The sequence below is a fragment of the Mercenaria mercenaria genome, chromosome 17 (genome assembly GCF_021730395.1).
Source record: "Mercenaria mercenaria strain notata chromosome 17, MADL_Memer_1, whole genome shotgun sequence".
NCBI lineage: Eukaryota > Metazoa > Mollusca > Bivalvia > Venerida > Veneridae > Mercenaria > Mercenaria mercenaria.
In genome coordinates this window covers 604,778-625,093 of record NC_069377.1, presented here as the reverse complement: position 1 = coordinate 625,093, position 20,316 = coordinate 604,778, and the positions used below count along the sequence as shown (strand labels likewise).

Genomic DNA, 20,316 nt, shown 5'->3' with positions numbered 1-20,316 from the left:
AACTTATTAAACTTTCTTTCACAACAAAGTTTGAAAGTCGATCTAATAAGCTTAGAATAACGAAGTCCGCTTTTTGGATCAACGCTGAACAAACATTCAGTAACAGCAAGTAGATGTCTGATAAAATCAAGATGCGGAATCAAAACAACTGCTTTTGTTTGAACATAATACAAGGCATCTGGTTACTTTAGTGTAATAACATACACCCTTGTGTCATGGAACCTTTCAGTGAAGAAAGTCAGTTTTCTAGGTACAGGAATATCACGAAAAGCGTTGCAGATTTCAATGATTAATACAACTTAAGTAACTGGAAAATATTTGTGAACGACGCTGTTTTTTTCTTTTTTTCGGCTTTAACACGCTCATTTTAAAGGTTGTTCTTAATTTCTCCCAAGGCAGTAACATACCTTAAATACGATACAGTACTGTTAAAAACAGCCTTGGAAAGAAAAAATCAATATAAAAATCTCTAGAACTGATATAAATGTAATAAATTATTGACGACTACGTTTATCGTTACCCTTCCGTTTAACGTTGTGTGAGATTAAACCAAAACACTTGGTACAGTGATTGATTTATCGTAATTTATTGGCTAATATGTTTCAGGCTCCTGGTGTTAAAATCGCATAAAAAAGCAGTCAAATGAAACGGTTCTATTATCTGAAATACAGGTCTGTAGACACGACTTATGTAATACAAGCATCTACTGTTGCCGTTCAAGTGAAAAGTAGTCAAAATGTGACTCTTTAGACACGGGCATCAAGTTAACTATTTTCGAAAAAATAAACAACATTAATTTGGATGAAAGGCTGTTTACAAATGATTTTATCACTTAATGTTATGATTATATTATGCATATGAATATCAGAACTTAAGCTTTTATAAAGCCGATATCAATATAATGATTTGCCTAATTATAGTACTCTTTAATCTGCCTGGATTTCCAGCTTGAAATTTAAAAGAACGATACAGTCATATTTTCTGATAGTAGAAACACTTGCAATTGACTAAAATAAAGATATTAAAACTTTGTACACAAAATGCTTTGTTGTTTACGTAACCTGTGTGTTATGGAAGAATCATAGTTCTAGTTGCAACAAGAATGATATCTGAAACATTTTATCTAAGACGATCTGTGTGTTAGAACGTAAGACGTCATGCCAAGATCTACATCTTTAGATTGCTGATAAGCTGGCCGAACAATGTTTCCATGAACGAATATCGCAAGATATATATCTAAATGAAAATATTGCTCAGTGTGGGCTTAGTGTTAAACATTTAAATGAGAACTATCCAGAATCGGTATCGACATAAAGTATAATATTATGGCATGACGATCTAGACATTCTTAGAACTTGTTATTTTATGTTCAGGAATATATCGGACTTACAACAAACGACTTGTGAGTATTTATTATATTAAATTACTGTAATATTCGTGTTACATAATGGTTGCAAATGAGTCTGTTCTTGAATAATTTACTAAGTTGTTAGATATATTTGCAAATAAACTTCTCATTTAAATTAGCTTACCTATGTATATCTTACAGCAAATTTTACCGCTTTGTCACACTGCAAGCTTTCACAGGTCAAAACTGCGTCGCGCTTCGCCATCGTACAGTCGCGCTTCGCCATAGCATTGTCGTGTTGTCACCATCGTACTGTCCCGCTTTACCATCGTAACGTCGTACCTTTGCGCTTCGCGTTCACAGGGAGCAGGCGCTTGTCCAAACAGGACCGGAACACAGTAATTTGAAAACATTTGGCGTGTATTGAGGAGAATATAACTTTATAGTGGCTTTGAATTTATTTAACTGGTTTCAGTTGTGTTCTTTTTAAAGATCTATTTACATATATTCAAGTTGATGAAACATTTCTGTATAGTTTAGTATGATAGGCTTACTTCGCCGATGAATGGAGTGTGCTTGCATGAAATGCTATTATTGTAACATAAATTTTAAGAAGGGCGTATAACACTTTACATTTTATCTAACCACCTAGTGTGGCTACCGACTAGATGATATATTTTTATTTTTCTAAAAATAAGTTTCTAGTTAGGTTTTTGTGTTATCGCTTTAACTGTCTCAGCAGTTCCCTTTTATTTTAGTTTATCTGCTTAGTTTGGAGAGGCAATGCGACATAATCATACATAATTTGAATAGCTTAATGATTTTTCAGTTAAGAACAATACATATTGTTTTTATACTGACAATCCTACAGTGGTCCACATAGCTGTGAAAAGAAACCCTAAAACTACATAAAACATTTCTAACGATGTCTTTGGGTTTTACGATTTAAAAGATAACACACAGATTTGTGATTCTGAAGATGTAACACACAGATTGATCATTCTGAAGATGCCGAGACACAGACTGATCATTCTAAATGTAGTAGAACACAGACTGCCTATTCTGAAGTTGATAACACGCAGACTGATAATTCTGAAGATGCTAACACTGAGATTGATCATTTCGAAGATGCGAACATAGTAATTGATCATTTATATGAAATCAGTACACGGACTGGTCATTCTGAAGATAATAATACAGTTAATAAGATTGATGTAAAATCTTGTTTGCCTTACAACTGATTATTACATTGCATTTTGATCTGACACAGATATTTTCATTTAACTAATATACAAAATATCAAAAAAAAAAAAAAAAAAAAAAAAAAAAGAAAGAAAAAAGATTGATATTTTCAAATCTAGTCAAGTTCAATTGTTCTAATGTTAATTCTGTCTGTTAGGACGTATTAAATCTTTAAAGGAATTCAAAGAAATTTCCATACCGACTTAAAACTGAGAATGCTTTGAATATTTCAATATTTTATCAATATGACAGGCATTTTATTTCCGTGGTAACATTAAAGAAATAAAATAGACGAATTCACTAATTATCCAGATATTTATTTAATCCTTATTTCTGCTTTTTTTCAACAATAATGTCCTACAACTCAAAATGTATTTGAATTATAGACTATTAATGCCTTTGTTTAAAATTCGACCGCCACATCTATTGCTATGAACATCAAAAATGTTATTTTTTCTTGTTAAATCCTATATTCGGTTATCAGTTTTTCATATGTCTGTCATATGTTAAATTAATTTATTCACATGGTAAAAAATATCCATTGTTTTGGTTACCTCCCTTTTTGACTAAGACTGATACGAACAAGGTTAATACTTGGATAGACATCAATAATATTTTGATGTTGGAAACGATTGTGTGAAAACGTGCGAGCAATCAATTTTTCTTCGATGTCGAAACAGACTTTCGTAAGGATGAGTGTAAAAGTGTTGATATTTACAGTTTTTTTTTATTTTAGATATTTGATAAAAATGATACAATTTCCTTTTATCTGTCAGATTAACAGAACCTGTGAGATAGTTACATAATTATCAGCGGAATTTACAGACGATGCTCTGACAGATGTGTACGAAATATTTCTATGACAAAAACTATGTTTTCACAGAAGTTTGCATGCATTTCTGATCGTTACGTCTGAGAAATATTAATTAAGATAATTATTTTGAATCATTCTCAGATGGTCAGGTACAAGTATCATTATACATATTCTAACGTGCTTTTGGCATAGGCAACACTTGTGGTTAAATAGTTATTCTTAAGATGATAAAAACTTCGAAAAATGTTAAAATACTCGGCCTGATTGTATATCATAATTAGTAATTACTAATATACTTAGAGTAACTGTTTGAATTAAAAAAAAACAACATCAGAACACATTTCTATGTTTGTGTGAATTTGTCACCTTGATATGTCTCAAAAAAATAAACATTTCCGGAAGTTAAACCTGTTTCAACAAGCATGTATGTTTTTGTTACGTATCGCAAGCTCATACACATAATGCATGACAGAATGTGTAAAAAGTCATTCAATAACTGTTTGGGGAAATTTGTCTAGAAGCTAGTGAATGGTTAACAATTAATTTGACTCTTATTTTAAAATTTTAAATCAAATATTATGTACATCTTTCGGGAAATAGATTCAATAAGTTCTCAAGCTATATCATGTCTCCGTGCTATTATCATACTGGTTTACCTCAAGGGCTCTATAAGATCTAGAGCTATATCATGTCTCCGTGCTATTATCTTCTATGTATTTCTATATCAGTAGGCACACATTGTTCCGCTAGTGTTCTCTAAGGATTCTTTTAATAAACTACAAGGCACGCAGTTTTCAGGACACTCTGACAGACATAGAAAAGATTTCTCCACAGACTTTTGCCATTAGATTTCTAATATATATAAATTATAAAAATGGAATAAAAATCTAGTTTACGTGTTTCAGGAATTCTAAGGTCTCAGCGGATATGCTACTGTGATATTGATATGAATTCTAATTAGTCAGGCTGATTCACATGCTCTCGCGATGATTGAATGCCATGCTTAGATAGACATTTGTCAGGGAACTCATGGAATTAACTTGATTGCTGTGCACAATACTTCGACCTCTGTACGGAATCAGTGCAAAAATATAGTTTTAACATCGTTTTGACACATAAGAAGAAGAAGATATTGTGTTTATATTTTATTCTCCGATAACCTGTCAAACCTGTATCAATCTAAATTCAATTCACCTGTAAAATAATAATAATAATAACAATAATACGTTTTACCTGGTTTAACTGAAACAATGTACATTTTGGTACAATTCTACAGGCGACCAAAACCATCAAAAGGATACATGTATTCAACCGGTTTTGCATTTAAAGGGAATTCCTATAGATTTTTATGCGCATCTTTCTGCGCAGCCGACACTTTCTATGGAAAACTGAACTGAAGTCAATATTTGTTGAAACATGTGACAGACAATCTTAAATATGAGGAATCTTGAATGAAATAACATTTCTGATCAGTTTTACCAGTAATCAAATGTTGATACTGGTTTATGTTGTATTGACAAGTATCATGCCTGACAGATATCTTGCTATTTTTGTGGTTGTGTTTTTACATCGCATTTTAGTACAAAGACAGTGTTGTTCATGTAATATATGATAATTGACTTAGTAACGATAAAACAATATCACCTTTCAGATTATTTAGTATTCAATTACAGAAAGAATTGAGAATTTAAAAAGAAAATTAACTTCTAGCAGACATACATGTAATCAATTTGGCCAGGTTCGCGCCATTTTCCGTCCGAACAGGTGTTGTATTCTAGCCGTCTTAACATAAATTTTAGCCTGGTGACCCATACATTTTTAGCCATTTTTATACTCACAATACAATTATCTTTACACAAGAAAAACAGGAAAAAATTCTATGAAAGGGTTTATTCAAAATTAAAAAAAATATTCTTCACTATGGATATTTTTCATTGAAAAAAGTTCACAAAAGTGAATATGAAACAATATTTTTTTTTTCATTTGTACCCATTATTGTAAGGATAGAATATTTCAAATATGACTATGATATCAAATAAATATATAATAAAATCTGTAAAAAGGAAAAAAACCTTATTGTGCTGTCTTGATGTATATTTTCGCTGGTATTTATAAAAAAGCAGAAAATTATGAAAATGTTGAAAAATCGCTGGCAGTTTCAGCAACAGTGGGTGTGTTCAAAACAATTTTTCACAAAAACAACCCTGGTGACCCATTGTTTTTATTTGTTCATTGTTTTCAGCACAAATTTTCCTCTCATATATGTGAATTTAAAAAAATTCTATGAAAGGAAAAAAAAACTATAGGAATTCTCTTGAACTATATTAAAGGGACTAGACTCCAAATTTGGCAGAAAATGATCTTTCTTTAAAATTGAAGTGTGGTCATATTATGACCATAAGAACATACCTTTTGTGTTTCTAAATTATTATATTAGATAAATTGTGTTTCTGTTCTTATCATGTTTCTTTATTCATCATCACTGTCCTCCTGGTAATGATCAGAATCATCATTGTTTTCTTGAATGTCTGGCAACTGCTGTCTTCCATCAAGCACTTCGACAAGCAGTACCCAAATGTCATTCACAAAATTATAAGATTTTTTTCTTATACCTCTTCTTCCTTAACTGACGCCTGTTGTGATGCACTTCTTCTGGGTTCCACCGTGATGTGAAAGGCCTGTCTACATGTTCATTCCAGGAGATAATTGCCAAATTAATACGTATCATGTATGATTTATCTTCGTAATGAACACGCTTGTCCAGGTAAATCAAACAAGTGATATTGAAACTTTCAACATATATCGTATCTTTTGAAAGGGCATAATCCTGTGCATTTTTGTAAAGTGTCAGGGAATGTAAAAACTGTGTCAACAAGCGCACTGCTGAAGTATCATCAATAACTACATAATCCGGAACATAATTTGGAGTTTTACATTCAGAATCTACAGCACAGTTGTTATTTTGAAAATGGGGTACACAATTGTCAATTATTTGACGTAGTATTTCAGGATCGTTTCGGCAATTGTCAATGGCAAAGTATGTATGGTTTCGGATACGAGCCCCTTTGTCTGCGAGCTGAGGATGCCAAGTTACTCCAATGTTGCGCCTTGCGCCCGAAGATATCTTTTTGAGACCTTGTGCTACTAGTTTTGTTGCATGCCACCGCTCGTTGCAGTTTCTTACATCATCCTTTGTTCTCACAAATTTATTGACAGAAAGATTACGATCATGAGAGTGAATATTCACCTTTACACCTTGTCTTTCGAAATCGTTATACATTTGTTCACAATTGATTTTTTCATGTTTCTGAGTAGAAGGTTCCTGGTTCTTATTAATGTGCTGAAAATTAATAACTTTATGAGAATGTTGCCCAAGTGTCACATGATTCGTGTGATAGCTATTTTTTCTACAATGGTGACGAGCATCTGTCATAATTGAAATTCCATTTTCACCTTTGTCTTTGGAATGTTGTATTTCGTCATAAAGAGCATATTGAATTGATTCTTTTGCAATAACAGAAATGGCTGACAATGTATTTGATGCTTTATTTCGGAAATGTTCTGTCAGTGTTCCAATTTCTGCAAACTGGCTGAAACGTTCATAACCTATCTGTGTAATTCCAGAGCATAGATAAGACATCATTACACGATAATTTATTGCATAATTTTCAGAAAGTTTACTTGAAGATTACCACTGAATTTTATGTCCATTCTGACAGCTCCAAACAATCTCTGCAACATGTCCACAATTGGAAAGGGAAGAAGATCTAAGTTCTAATCCACAGTTTCTGTGGTGATGACCCAAGCAGTCAACTAGATCAAACAACTTTTTATTCGCACATAAAAAATTTGAACATTTTGAATTTCCTAAAATACAGTCAGTATTGTAGTCCGAGCTGAATTCTTTTTTTCTGTTATCATTTGTGTCTGGATGATTCAATACATGATCAAAAAAGTCCTTCACTGACTTTAGTCCATGTTTTGTTTTGTATAATTCAAGTTTGTTTTCAAATATCAGTTTTTCCTTGTTGTCAGCAAATGCTATATCAAACTGTTTTCTGCTTTTTGTATAACTATATACTTTAATTGTACCGTCACTCAAACGTTTCTTCTTATTTTCTTTAGTACTGCTGGAATTAGTTATATCTCTAAGGCTCACTTTTTTGTATTTCAGTGTGACAATTAATATTTTCATATAACAGTAATTTAGTCACTATTTCATATCCTAAGTGATAATCCAAAATAAAAATTCCAAGTTAATATCAATTTATTTTTATCTATTCCACTTATTTATAAAGAAACTAGCTTGCTCAAAAACCTGTGTGAGTGTGAGTGTGTTTCCATTTTAGGCGCAATGTTCAAATTTCAAATCATAGGTCAAATTTGAAAGCAAGGAATCCTATTGGCTACTGTTTTATAGATGATGTTTCCCCATCACATAGATAGTATTATTATAATTATCATTGTTATTATTATTTCATGTCTACTTCAGTTATGTGGTTATACATACAAAAGACATTAATATAAACTAAATCTAAAAGGAAGAGACATTTTAGATAATAAAACAATTCAGATAGAAATGCCTTAGTCAGTAATTTATTTTTTACACATTACCTGTGTATCTCTCAGATCATAAATTGTGCTTGATCTGATGACCTACAGCAGTCTTGTATAATGTGACCACTGCTGACCACATTATCATTAGATTATCAGCACTTTCTAAAAGAAGCAATTAAGGTTGTCAATCACAAGAAAAGTTCTCCAGGAGAACCAATGTCGGCCTTTAAAAATGCAAAATCAAGAAACAGACGTGCCCTAGTCGGAGATTTATCCCGGGCAGCCTCGGCAATTAAATCTTTCCTAACTTCTTGACAAATACACGACGCAGGAATTCGTACTTAATGGCTCTTAAACATAAAGCTTTGTAATTAAGAATCCTCGGCACATACGCTTTCAATTTTGATCGAAAAAAAATAAAAACAACTTTTTCTGATGTGTTTCAATAACTTATAATCTGTCAGTAACTGAGTTTCAAAGCTCATCTTAAGAAATTTATAGCAATATATCCTGATATCTAAAGTTTTTCTTTTTTTTGTTGTCGAACGGTCATTACTTTTGGCTGTCCATATGATGCACATAAGAACGATAAAATTATGTACGTCTATGATAGATTTTTCAAATTTACTGCCCGCTCCCCACTAAATTTTAAACAAAAACTATACGAATGTACAGGAAGGAGTAAACTCACATCCAGGTTTAAGTTCATTTTACTTTCCCATATCATAGATCTCAATTTACAATAACCAGGAAAAAAAACAGTATTGAGTATTCGAAGAACACTTCTGTGGGGAGAATAGTGGTGTCTAGGGATTAATAAACATTTACTTTTAAAACAAATACATTAATGTAACTTGCCAATTCTGAGGTTTTGATACAATTTGTTACATTTAAAACATTCTGGCAGTGTAATAACGAATAATTTTCATTTAGATTTACCCGCTTAATATGTTTAAAACACAATATGTAATTCCATTACAAAACTAAATAAGTTTAAATCGCGATCAGCTTCCAAACAATCAAATAACAGAAAATGAATGTAATTTATTTTACAATTCTCTGTGAAAAAGGGTGGGCAACAAATAATTAATGACATCATGCCAAGTAATTTCCTGTATTTTACCAGATAAAACGTTACTTTTCTGTCTCAAATGAATACACTTAATCGCAATCACTTTTATCAGCGAGTACTACTGTCTGATATAACAGCAGCTTGTCACATGATACAGAAATGAACTACATAAATAGTGCTTTACAAATAGTTATGAAAACAATCAAATAAGATGCTTCTTTTGTCAGCAGACGGGTAATCAAGTTGTACTTTTGCATGTCTCTGAAATTTTTTTTTGTCCGACTGTAAAAGTGCATCGCTACGTTGAATGTTTCTAAAGTGTCTTTGATTAAAATTGTAATACAATTAAAATAGGTAAAGACTCGCAAGGTTGTAGTATTATCTCTCAAAGCTCGACGCATGTTTGAAAAATATTTTGTTGTTTTTCTTTCAATTCTTACTTAGTATAGGACATAAATCGAGTCGCAGACATGTAGATGATACCTGTTACATATCATTTTAACGATAAAATGTTCCAGTTTTATAAAAATAGTTTCGTTGTTTCAATTAGTTGACCGTTAATGAAGTATCCGTCAAACCAACGGGACACATTATACATTGTGTATAAAGTCGTAAATTGTTTTAAATCATTTTGCAATGGTACAATCAGTCTCAACATGTAACAACCGTTTAAGTACATAAAACATCAATTACATTGTCCTCAGGGCCCACGATTAAAAAGTAAACACACAGACTGGTCACTCTGAAGACGATAATATAAAGTAACAAAATTTAGACTAATTTCAAAAATAAATATGTTGGATTAATATGCCCTGATAAAGGTACGTCAATTTTTCCGCTTAAGTTAATTTTAGTTATAGATATTTTAGCTATGAAATATGTACAGGGCTAGCAAATGATATATACATTGTATTTTGCAAGTGATAGCGCAAAGTAACACTGTGATAAACTTGGTCTTTTTCTGTTCTGAAAGAAATATTCGACCTCCAACAGTCCAGCGCTTTAAAATAAGTTAATGTCCTCGGTGATTCTTGAAATTAGCATGACGTGGAGCAAATACGTTTCATTAGCAAGCTCGAAGGCACAAATGGCCATTTTCCTGAGAAAGGAATGATCATCACTGTGAAAAGTTATGCAAAAGAAATAAGTGAAGAATGTTATAAAGGGTAAATGTCATGATTTTGTGGCCTTTCCAGAAGCAATGGTATTATGAATTTGGTTAATTGAGATGATGATTGTATGATCTTTAATAATTCAAATGTTGATTTCGATGGAGTTAAGTACAATTATGTAACTGTTTTAAGCAAATAGATAGGTATGCATAATTATGTAACCGTTGCGTCCTTATTTTTCTAAGCAAATAGAAGAACGGTAACATACATGTTGGGATATCACTTGATGTGACAGTTAACAATGATTTCATTTCTCAAAATAAATGAGTCTTAAGAATTTGTTATTTTGAAGGTTTTATATAACTGCACGTACAATACGAGTTAGAACTTTTTTTGTCTATAGAAAAAAGATCTAAAAAGAAAAATAGAACTTGAAAAAGGAACATAATTTACTTTTATACTGACTTAATCTATTATGTGTCAGAACCTTGTAATCTTTTGTATTAGGTATAAAAGTATCTTATTTCTATTCGTCAATTTGCTGACCCAAAGATTAATTGAGTATGTGAGGATGAGTGCAAAAGTGTTGGTAGTTTATCATTTCTGACCCGTTAGAAAAATAAGAAGATACATTTTCTACCTTCTTCTGACGAATCTAATTGAAATGGATCGATTTAATTTGAATTTAGCGTTTGTTGTGTAATGTCGGTGGCGTCATCTTCTCGACAGCAATTATTTTTGTTGTTTTTCGGTTTAGAGTCACCATGTAAGGTCATCCTCTGTAGGACCCCCAAATGTAAAAATGGTCACATATGTAAAAATGCTAACAAACGTAAAATAATTTTACCGTATATGTAAAAACTTTCTACAAATGTAAAACCGGGTTGTTACAAATATGAAAACGTTGCTGGTGACAAATGTATTAAAAAACAGTCACAAATGTAAAAACAAACTTATGGTCACATGTAAAAACAGTTTCCTACAAAATTAAAACACAATTTTCGCAGTCAACTTGTGATTTCGTCTATATGAAATAATGAAAAAGTGTTGCATTTTATTTTCTAAAACAAAAACTATATAGCCGGAGTGGTCTACACAGTGATATGTGTAGTGTGCGCGCGTGTGTGTAGTAATAGGCTTGTCCGTCCATTAGTTTGTATGCTCCTCCTGCATAAAATTTAGAAGACAATACTCCTGGCGGCGAAAACAGATAAATTGTTTGGGCAGGGGAAGGGGAGGGGATCGGTTAGTGGTAATAGATGCTTTTTCGGAGAAAAGCTCCACAAAGATCGTGCTACTTCTTAAGCGTGAATTACAGCTTATGTTTACATTCGCTCTGTGTTTGTTACGGATTTGTGTAACCCGTTTACCTTAGGAAGCACTTGAAAGGATGCGAATAGCGATTTTCGCGCCATATTCGTGCACGTGTATATTTAAGGTATGTATGGTTGGCCCTTTGCATAATTATGAATTTATCTTTTCGATAGATGTTATGCAAAGATCAATGGCAACTAGAACTTCGTGAGACGTCAAAAAGTAAGCTATGCGGACATATCCCGTCATTATACTTTACAGTCATTACATGTATTGTATCACTTATTAGTGTATCACTTATTAGTTGATATATATTACAGGCGGACAAAAGGTATTTACAGTTTTGTCAAGTCCGCTTGCAGTAGCTCGACTTAGTTTACACAATGGCGGTTCGGTGTCAGTATAGGCGTCCGTGCGTGCGTGCATGCGTCCGTCCGACTTGACTGGGAGATAACTCCTTTGTGTCTGGGAAAATTTCAACATCTTGGTACAAATGTTCACAATGATGACTAGGTGTGTCGTGCGCAATATGACAAGTCGGGTCAAAATCACATTTAGTACATAAAGGTCAAAATAGACATTGTCATGGCTATATCTACCACATGCCTGGAATGATTTTGAAATAACCTGGCAAACATCTTGACCATGATGAGATGGTGTGTACTGTGCAAGACTCATGCTCAAAGTTCAAAGGTTAATGTCTTACTTAGAGGTTAAAGGTCAAAATGGACCTTGCGCGGGTTAAATCTTCCTCATACTTCGATGTATTTTGAAAATATTCGGGACAAATGTTCACCATAATGAGGCGGAGTGTGGCACACAAGACCCAGGTCTGTAGCTCAACACTTTAGAGGTTAAAGGTCAAACTTGGACATATTTAATTTTTTAGCACTGTAACCTCGGAAATACAAAAATAGCTTTTTATTTTCATTCACCTTTTCACAACTTCCAGCTCTTGTAGTTAATGTTTACATATGAATGCCGGCTCGACATTCTTGCCGTGGGCATGCTTATTTATTACCACATTCAGTAAAAAAGCAAGAAACAGGGCCACATCACGTTACTTTTTTATAGAAGATAATTTCTTTTACATGAAATGTCTTTTTAGAGCTTTATATTGAGATGCATTCCATGAACTTGAAATAGCCTAACGCTCTATGGAAGTCTCCCTGTCAGTATTACATTGCATTGAATAAAAATTGTTACTTAAATCATGCAAATAATCGATTACCCTTCTGGCTTTGACTCGTCCAAATAGTCATGGCGGAGAAACTCAGACTTTGACTGTGCATTTGATCATCGCAGTACAAAAACAAACGCCAGTATTGTCCGTAAGTATTGACCTGGCACTCATGAATATTCCGTATATTTCTGTAAATTAATTTTCGATGTCCGGCCCTATATAGCTATATAACTATTGCATATGTATTTCTGAACTGATACAATATCGTGTGTTGAATTGTGTATGCAAACTTACCACTTCTCTTAAAAAATTGATCATGATTTTTATGGTTCATTTATTGAAAGTTATTCAATTCGATTGTAGAAAAACATCGAATAAAATTGTTTCAAAAATGTCTTAGATAAAAAAACAAATTACTTGTCACCAGCGTGACTAAAGTAGGAATGTATAAATATAGTATCGACAAAATTACATTAAATGGTCAAAGGTTTTTCAAGCCGGTTCGCATGGATCCTAGCGCCTTTCCTACCATGGCCGTATTTATAGGAATTTAATAATTATAATAATTCGGGACCAAATCAATTCTAAAATCGAAGCGCCCGCCAAGATGTGCCAGACAAATTCGCATAAATAGTAGTCGCAGGTAACACATGAAGTCCCGCATTTACAAAGCACCATAAGCTGTGATTTGAAACAGTTCAATTTAAAATTTCTTCAACCATAGGTACGGTAATCTGAGATAAATTAAAACAATTTTTTTATTTTTTAATATATTTTATTATAACTGTTATTTAGGTTTATATTTCCTTAAACAATCAAAATTTTATAAATCAAGCGATTATATTTCATGAAACAAGACTCAGATATAAATTTAAGTGATATAAGTGTCTTGGACTATTCTAATACTGTCTATACATTATACGTATAATTTGTAATCATTTAACAAATAAATAATGTATTTATTTCACTTCCCTCACATCAATTTGCATGTACTCAGCTTCATTAGTTCTATAATGTCATAAACATCAAAAGGACTGACATCCCTTTATGCACAATCGCGGCGTATTAATTTATAATCATATATTTTCTTATACTACTCATTTTAACAATATTCTGGTTAGAACATCTATGTGCAACATATTTAATAAAAAATTAGTTGAACTGTAAATTGTTTAATTGCTGAGTGAAAATTACATATGACCAAAATTGATAATTACATTCTTACGCTTTTTCTTACATTGTCCCACAAATTTCATGTGACAATTGGTTTTAATTGTAGAAAGTTTTTTATATAGTTAAATTATTTTCTTGTATGTCATTTTACATGACCATTTTAACCATTAAAAATATAACTAGTCAACATTTAATTTAAAATATGGCAAATTAAAGAATGAAAAACAGGTGCGTGCACAAGTTGTGATAATTGTTCGCATCCTAAAATGATGTTATTAGATTACCTTGGATAAAAATGGAACATATTATTACTTCGATCAACAACGCAAATAATTCGCATTTTACATGTAACGTATACTTTTGGTAACAAACGATCAGATTACGGTCATATGCTACAATTACCTATGGTAATAGAAGTGTTGACTAGTATAACTTATATCATATTTGTTTATTTTTATAAAAGTTTGAAAAAAAGATTAAATTTCGTAATCTAACAGTGCAAACTAATATGAACAGAAATCAATCAAATTAAGCGATTAGACCCTAGTATTACATGACGAATTAACTTTTATTCTATGTTTATTTTTTTGTTTTTGCATACATTATGACGCACCCCTGAGATAAATCAACAAAGACTTTCGCGACGATCGGTGACCGACCACTCCATACGGGCGTATGACTTATCATATTGTGTTTGTTGCAAACTGTTTTCACCCTTCCCTGAAAGTTTATGTAAGGAACTGAAATTGAATCCTGTCTAACTAGGCGGTGAAATAAAGCCACATATTTATCTATTCATGGATGGCTCATTTTATGATTTATTTTAGATTCAGGGGTGTTATCAGATTGCGGGTTAAAATTCATAAATCTACAGCTTTTGAACAATTTAGCGAAAGTTCAACATCGATGTAATTAGGCGTGCAAGCACGTGCATAGTAGAATTAAAAAAAAATAATAAAGTTTTCATAATTATATAAGTATATTTTAAACGAAAAATGGAACAAATTCATGAAACATTTGCAATTATAGTGTGTTAATGAACATAGAATAATAACCAGATAAAAAAATTTCAATCATAAAATATAATAATCCGTTAAAACAACAAGAATAAATACACACATGTAATCTATAATCGATGAATTATACAATTTATTATTTCTGAAACATGAATTGATATTTTACATTACTTGCAAAGTCGTTTAAGTGAACATTTACTTTACGCATTGAAAATGCACTGCTCATGAATCTGCATTGTAAGTGCACTACTACTTTATTACTAACTTTAAACATTTAAAAAATCCAACACAAGATCTTTATTTGTCTTAATGGTTTGGTCTAATATTTCCATACTCATTTTATTTACGAAACCCACTAATAACAGATGTGATATCGTAAATTTGTTTATATGACTTTACTATTTATCCACAATCGGACAATTGTAATTCGCTCATTTACTGTGCATGGGATCTAATACATACATATTGTGCTTGTTTTCAAGCCCCAAACAAGCTTACCTAAACATCGCAAATCTAATACCTGTGTTGACTTTTGTTTTCATCATGCAAGTGTATGATAAAAGTGTTGTTGATAACAACTGTCTATGATGCGATGGAGTCCAAGGTTTCAGTAGTCATAAAAATAATCATAATTATTTTAATACTCATTTAATCACAAGTTTTTGGAGAAGTTAATGAATACTTACGCATTTAATAAATCCGATATATGAAACTTTTGTAATGGCTTAAATTCCAGTCTTCAGATTAAACACAGTTATTTTCAGATGCTTTTCGATTAAGGTAACAATTTCGGTTTATTGCAACTGTTTTTTCAAATTGAAGTACATTAGATATAATTTTAAAGCTTTTCTAAATTCTGCCCTTTACTAGCGAAAGTCAACAATATTAATTCCGCATTTCATGATAACTTTTCCGAAAAATATAGTCACTTGCCGAATGTATAACTTCAATAAATCTGTAACTATTACTGATAACACGGCAGATTTTAGGTGAATTATCGTTTATGATTAAATACGTGGCAGAAATTTACAAGATATTCATATCATAATTTTCCAGTCTTCTGGATATTGTCGGACTTCACTGATATACAATGTGAGTGATGGTATATTCTTGAAAAATGTATTATTTATCTTTCAAAGAGTAATGTGTTGTTTTGAGTTAAGGTAGCCTGTGTCTATTTTTGCTTAATATTCAGAAAAATACTGATTAATCTAATATAATTAGCCTTCTATTTTCAAAGAAGAATGTTTAAGTATAAAATATCGAAATGTTTTTCTAATCGTATAATTTATTATTTCGTATAATTCTTAACCGCGCAATGCAATTAATATAATTTTAAGTGCAAAGTTGCTACAAAACAAATAACATCTTCTAACTTTTATGCCGAGTTTATCAAAAGTTTACAGAAATTTCGGTGATAGATCTTAAAGATCGCTTAATTCTTAAAGCATCTTTTTACATTATCAGGTGTATTTGAGTGTAAGTCTTTTATTAATTTATATTTACTACAATCTCTTATTTAAAGTAAATAATTACATTTTTTTCTTACGATTCCGTTGGCCGTCATTAGAAATCAGACAACCCTAAATTATCAGAAAAAATAAGGTTTATCATGAAAATCCAATCGTTACAAGATGCCGTGATTTAATCTTAAGAAAATGCCCTGACATATTGGCTGTATTATCTTTAAATTAAAGTATGAAGCAAATCTTCTGTTATGAAAGTCTGTTGTTTCTGTGTAACTGGACTATCAAATCTTAACGTATAATTCTTATCTAAATTTACCTTTAACCTGTTCTGCTTTCTTTCCAGTCGTCGTCGCTGTTTATGTACTTCAAACTACTGGATTTTAATGTTTTCTTTGTTATATAAGTTTTACCTGCTCGTATGTATTTTATGATAGTACAAATCTATCTCCAATCCCTCAATCTTTTTTATATTATGCTTGTGTATTTACTGATATTTTTCAATATATTTTTATTAGTTAATCTCTGGTTTCTATTCTATTAAAATTAGAAAAATGTTAAAAATTTAGTTATAAAATTTTAACTACTAATTGGATAAATATAAAAGTCGCAATTTTGCCAAAAGGAAAACCAAAGATGCTTATTTTGAATTTTTATTGGCTTAAAAATATTAATAAAAATTTTTATTATAAAATATATTTAAAACTTATTTGTTGAAAACGTGTAATCTTCGAAATGTAAACGTTTTCTGACAAAGTAAATAAAACATACGATTTCTGTATATAATATTTAATAATCATTGTTAGAAAAAATGTACTGCATATAATGGGAAATTATACACATTGCTCTGCAATGCTTCTCAAAAAGAAAATTTCATGAAAGACGTGTACAAAGTATTTACTTATCTTAAATGATGATTAATAAACAGTAAGGATAAATGTACACTTCTTTTGCAGTGGTTTGAAAACAACGTACAATATGTTGTTTCATTATTCAGGTAACTTTATCCTAACAATAGACATGAGCAGTTTTTGAAAATCTATTATTACTTAATTTTCTGTTTTATTTTGCGAATGAAATAAAACATTTATCCATCTACAGGAAATCATTAAATTTCAACTTAAACCTACAAAATTGCGACGCCAAGCCTTACGTGTAAATTTTGAAATTTATCCAAAAGGTAAGATAGGAATAAATTTTAATTTGTTAAATACTATAGATAAATTATTAAACTAATGGAATGATTACATATCAACATGAATTTTATTTATTTGTTTTTAAACCCTATTATTTGTCCATTTTAACAGAAAAAACTAATGCAATTATACATGCAACAACTGTAGAGAGTTTATATGTATTTAACCTACAAAATTTACCTGGATTTCGCGGTGATTGCCGGTGGTTCACCGCGATCCATCGCAATTCACCGCGACCCGCTGAGATTATTCCTCGTGACTCGCCGCGGGCATTTAGTGATACTTTTATTGCGGTGTATTATATAATCATCGCGATTTTTCGCTCTTGTCAACAGCCGTTCAATGTGAAAAAATCATCGCAATTTTCCACTCAAGGCAAATATTTATGCCGGTGGTAACGCGGAAAAAGCAAAATCCGCGAGCCAGGGACTGTACATTAAAAATGGTCAAAGGTTATTTCGAACCCGTGGTTACGTGCATGGAAGTCAGACACCTTACCACTACCATGTCATCGGATAACTATATAGGTAATTTTAATATTATAGATATTTTCAGGGATAAATATATTGCGTAAATTAACGAAAACGCCCGGTAACTTTCAAAGAGTGCCAGATCAATACTTACGGACAATACTAGTAGGACCAGGTTACACACATGAAGTTTCCGCATTTACAAACCGCACCATTACAGACTGGGTGATTTGAAAACAGTTCAATGCTTACAAGTTGTTTTCTTTCTTGCATGATTCCATACAGGTACGGGTAATCTGAGTCATTAAACATCATTAAACATCAAAGTTTTTTTTTTATCTTTTTACAAATAAATGTTTATGTATAACTACGATATTTGAGACTTCTAGGTATTTCTAAAAAAATCAAAATTTATATATATCTGCGACTCTATCAACATGAAAGGAGCAAGACTAGATAATACATATTAAAGTGATTATAAGTGATCTTACGCAGGCCAATTATTCTAATACCTGTCTATATATTCGATGATTTAAGATAACAGTTTAAACCAAATACAAATGTATACTTTACTCCCCTCACCCCAAGCAATTTGCCTGTACTCAGCCTTCTTTAGTTTCTCATATGCACAAGGAACATACAAACTGAGGGACTGACAATCCCATTACTGCACACACGCGCGCGCATATATGTATAATATATAGTTTTTCTCGTATACCCCTCACTCTCCGAACACATATCACTGTGTAGAACACTCCGGCTATGAAGGCGTAACTATTTCATACACTCAGATGAAATCACAGGGTGACTGCGAAAATTGTGTTTTACATTTGTAGGAAAGTGACTTTACATATGTGACCAAAATTTTGTTATTACATTTGTGACGCTTTTTTCTTACATATGTCACCAGCAACGTTTTTACATTTGTAACAACTCGGTTTTACATTTGTAGAAAGTTTTTACATATACGGTAAAATTATTTTACGTTTGTTAGCATTTTTACATATGTGACCATTTTTACATTTAAGAAATAATAAATCTGTTCCTATATTTTATATTAAAATATGGGCAGGAGTTTGGATGCGTAATAATTAAATCACGAGTGCGCTGCACGAGTGATTTAATTATTCGCATCCAAACGACTGCCCATGTTTTATTACTTGATAAAATTATTGGAACATATTTATTATTTCGATTCTAACAACGCAAATAATTCGCATTTTACAGTACGTACTACATTTTCAGCGTAATACGTCATTCGGGTCATATGCTGTTACAATTTACCCCCTATGGTTAGAAAGTGTTGCATAGCTAATGGAACGTATATATATTTGTTTATTTTTTATCAAAATTTTGAAAAAATATATATAATTTAGTAATCTAACAGCTCGCAAACTAATAATGAACAGAATCATCAAAATAAGCGAGTTGACCCTGTATTACGAGTGACGAGATTAACTTTTATGTCTATGTTTTATGTTTTTTTAGTTTATGTCATACATTTATGACGTCACCTCTGAATCATAATTAAGCTAATTGAATTCGCTCGTACAGATCAGAGCGTGTTTTACGGACCTACACATAGGTCAGTATGACTTTTATTATATTTATGTTTTTGAAATGCTGTTTTCAACCGTTTGGCCCTGAAATAATTCGTATGTAATGGAACTGAAGTAGAATCTCTTATGTTACAATCATAAGGGGGTGAAATTTAACAGCCAACCATATTTTATCGTAGATTCATGTATAGGCGATTTCGCTATATGTTTATTTAGCAATTGCTGCGGATCGTGTTAGAATTGGGGGTCCTACAATCCTCTCATGAAGAACTCTGCGACCCAAGCGAGGTTTGAACCCACATCGGTTAGCGGAAAGTGATTCAAAACATGCGACCTTGACCACTTTGCAAAGGATGCCAAGCACACGTGCAGAGTAGATATTTCAAGACGATAAAAATATATGTTTTCATAACTTATGTGATTGTATATTGTTTGCAAACGATAAAATGGAACTAAATTCGTGAAAGATTTGGAATCCTATATGTGTCTAATGAAGCATAGACATAATACCAGAAAAACACAATCAATCAGTTTTAGAAATATAATAGGACTCCGTTCAACTAAGGAATAAATGACACGCACATTGTAATCCTTGTATCATGATATTACAATATATCATGTAACTTATCTGAAACAGGAAATTGGATATTTTAGCCATTACATTGCAAAGTTCTGTAAGTGAACATTACATTCTACCACTTGAATGCATGCTGTTATATGCATCTTGCATTGAAAAGTGCACGTACTGCTAACTTTTATACATCACTTGCTAAAATTTACAGAAAATCCACACC

The 20,316-nt window shown here is 31.7% G+C and overlaps 1 protein-coding gene across 4 annotated transcripts in view; it reads left to right on the top strand.

The window, feature by feature from the left end:
• Nucleotides 1-20,316, top strand: part of LOC123536023 (glutathione hydrolase 1 proenzyme-like) — a 125,967-nt gene that overhangs the window by 50,390 nt on the left and 55,261 nt on the right. The window contains exon 1 of one of the 4 annotated variants that reach the window (XM_045318797.2): nucleotides 1,226-1,402. The exons of 2 other annotated variants lie outside the window; for them this stretch is intronic. The gene's annotated coding sequence lies outside the window, so the exon portion shown is untranslated. Of the gene's footprint in view, nucleotides 1-1,225; nucleotides 1,403-20,316 lie in introns of those variants that run through there. One more of the 4 variants, XM_045318790.2, reaches the window with a different exon arrangement.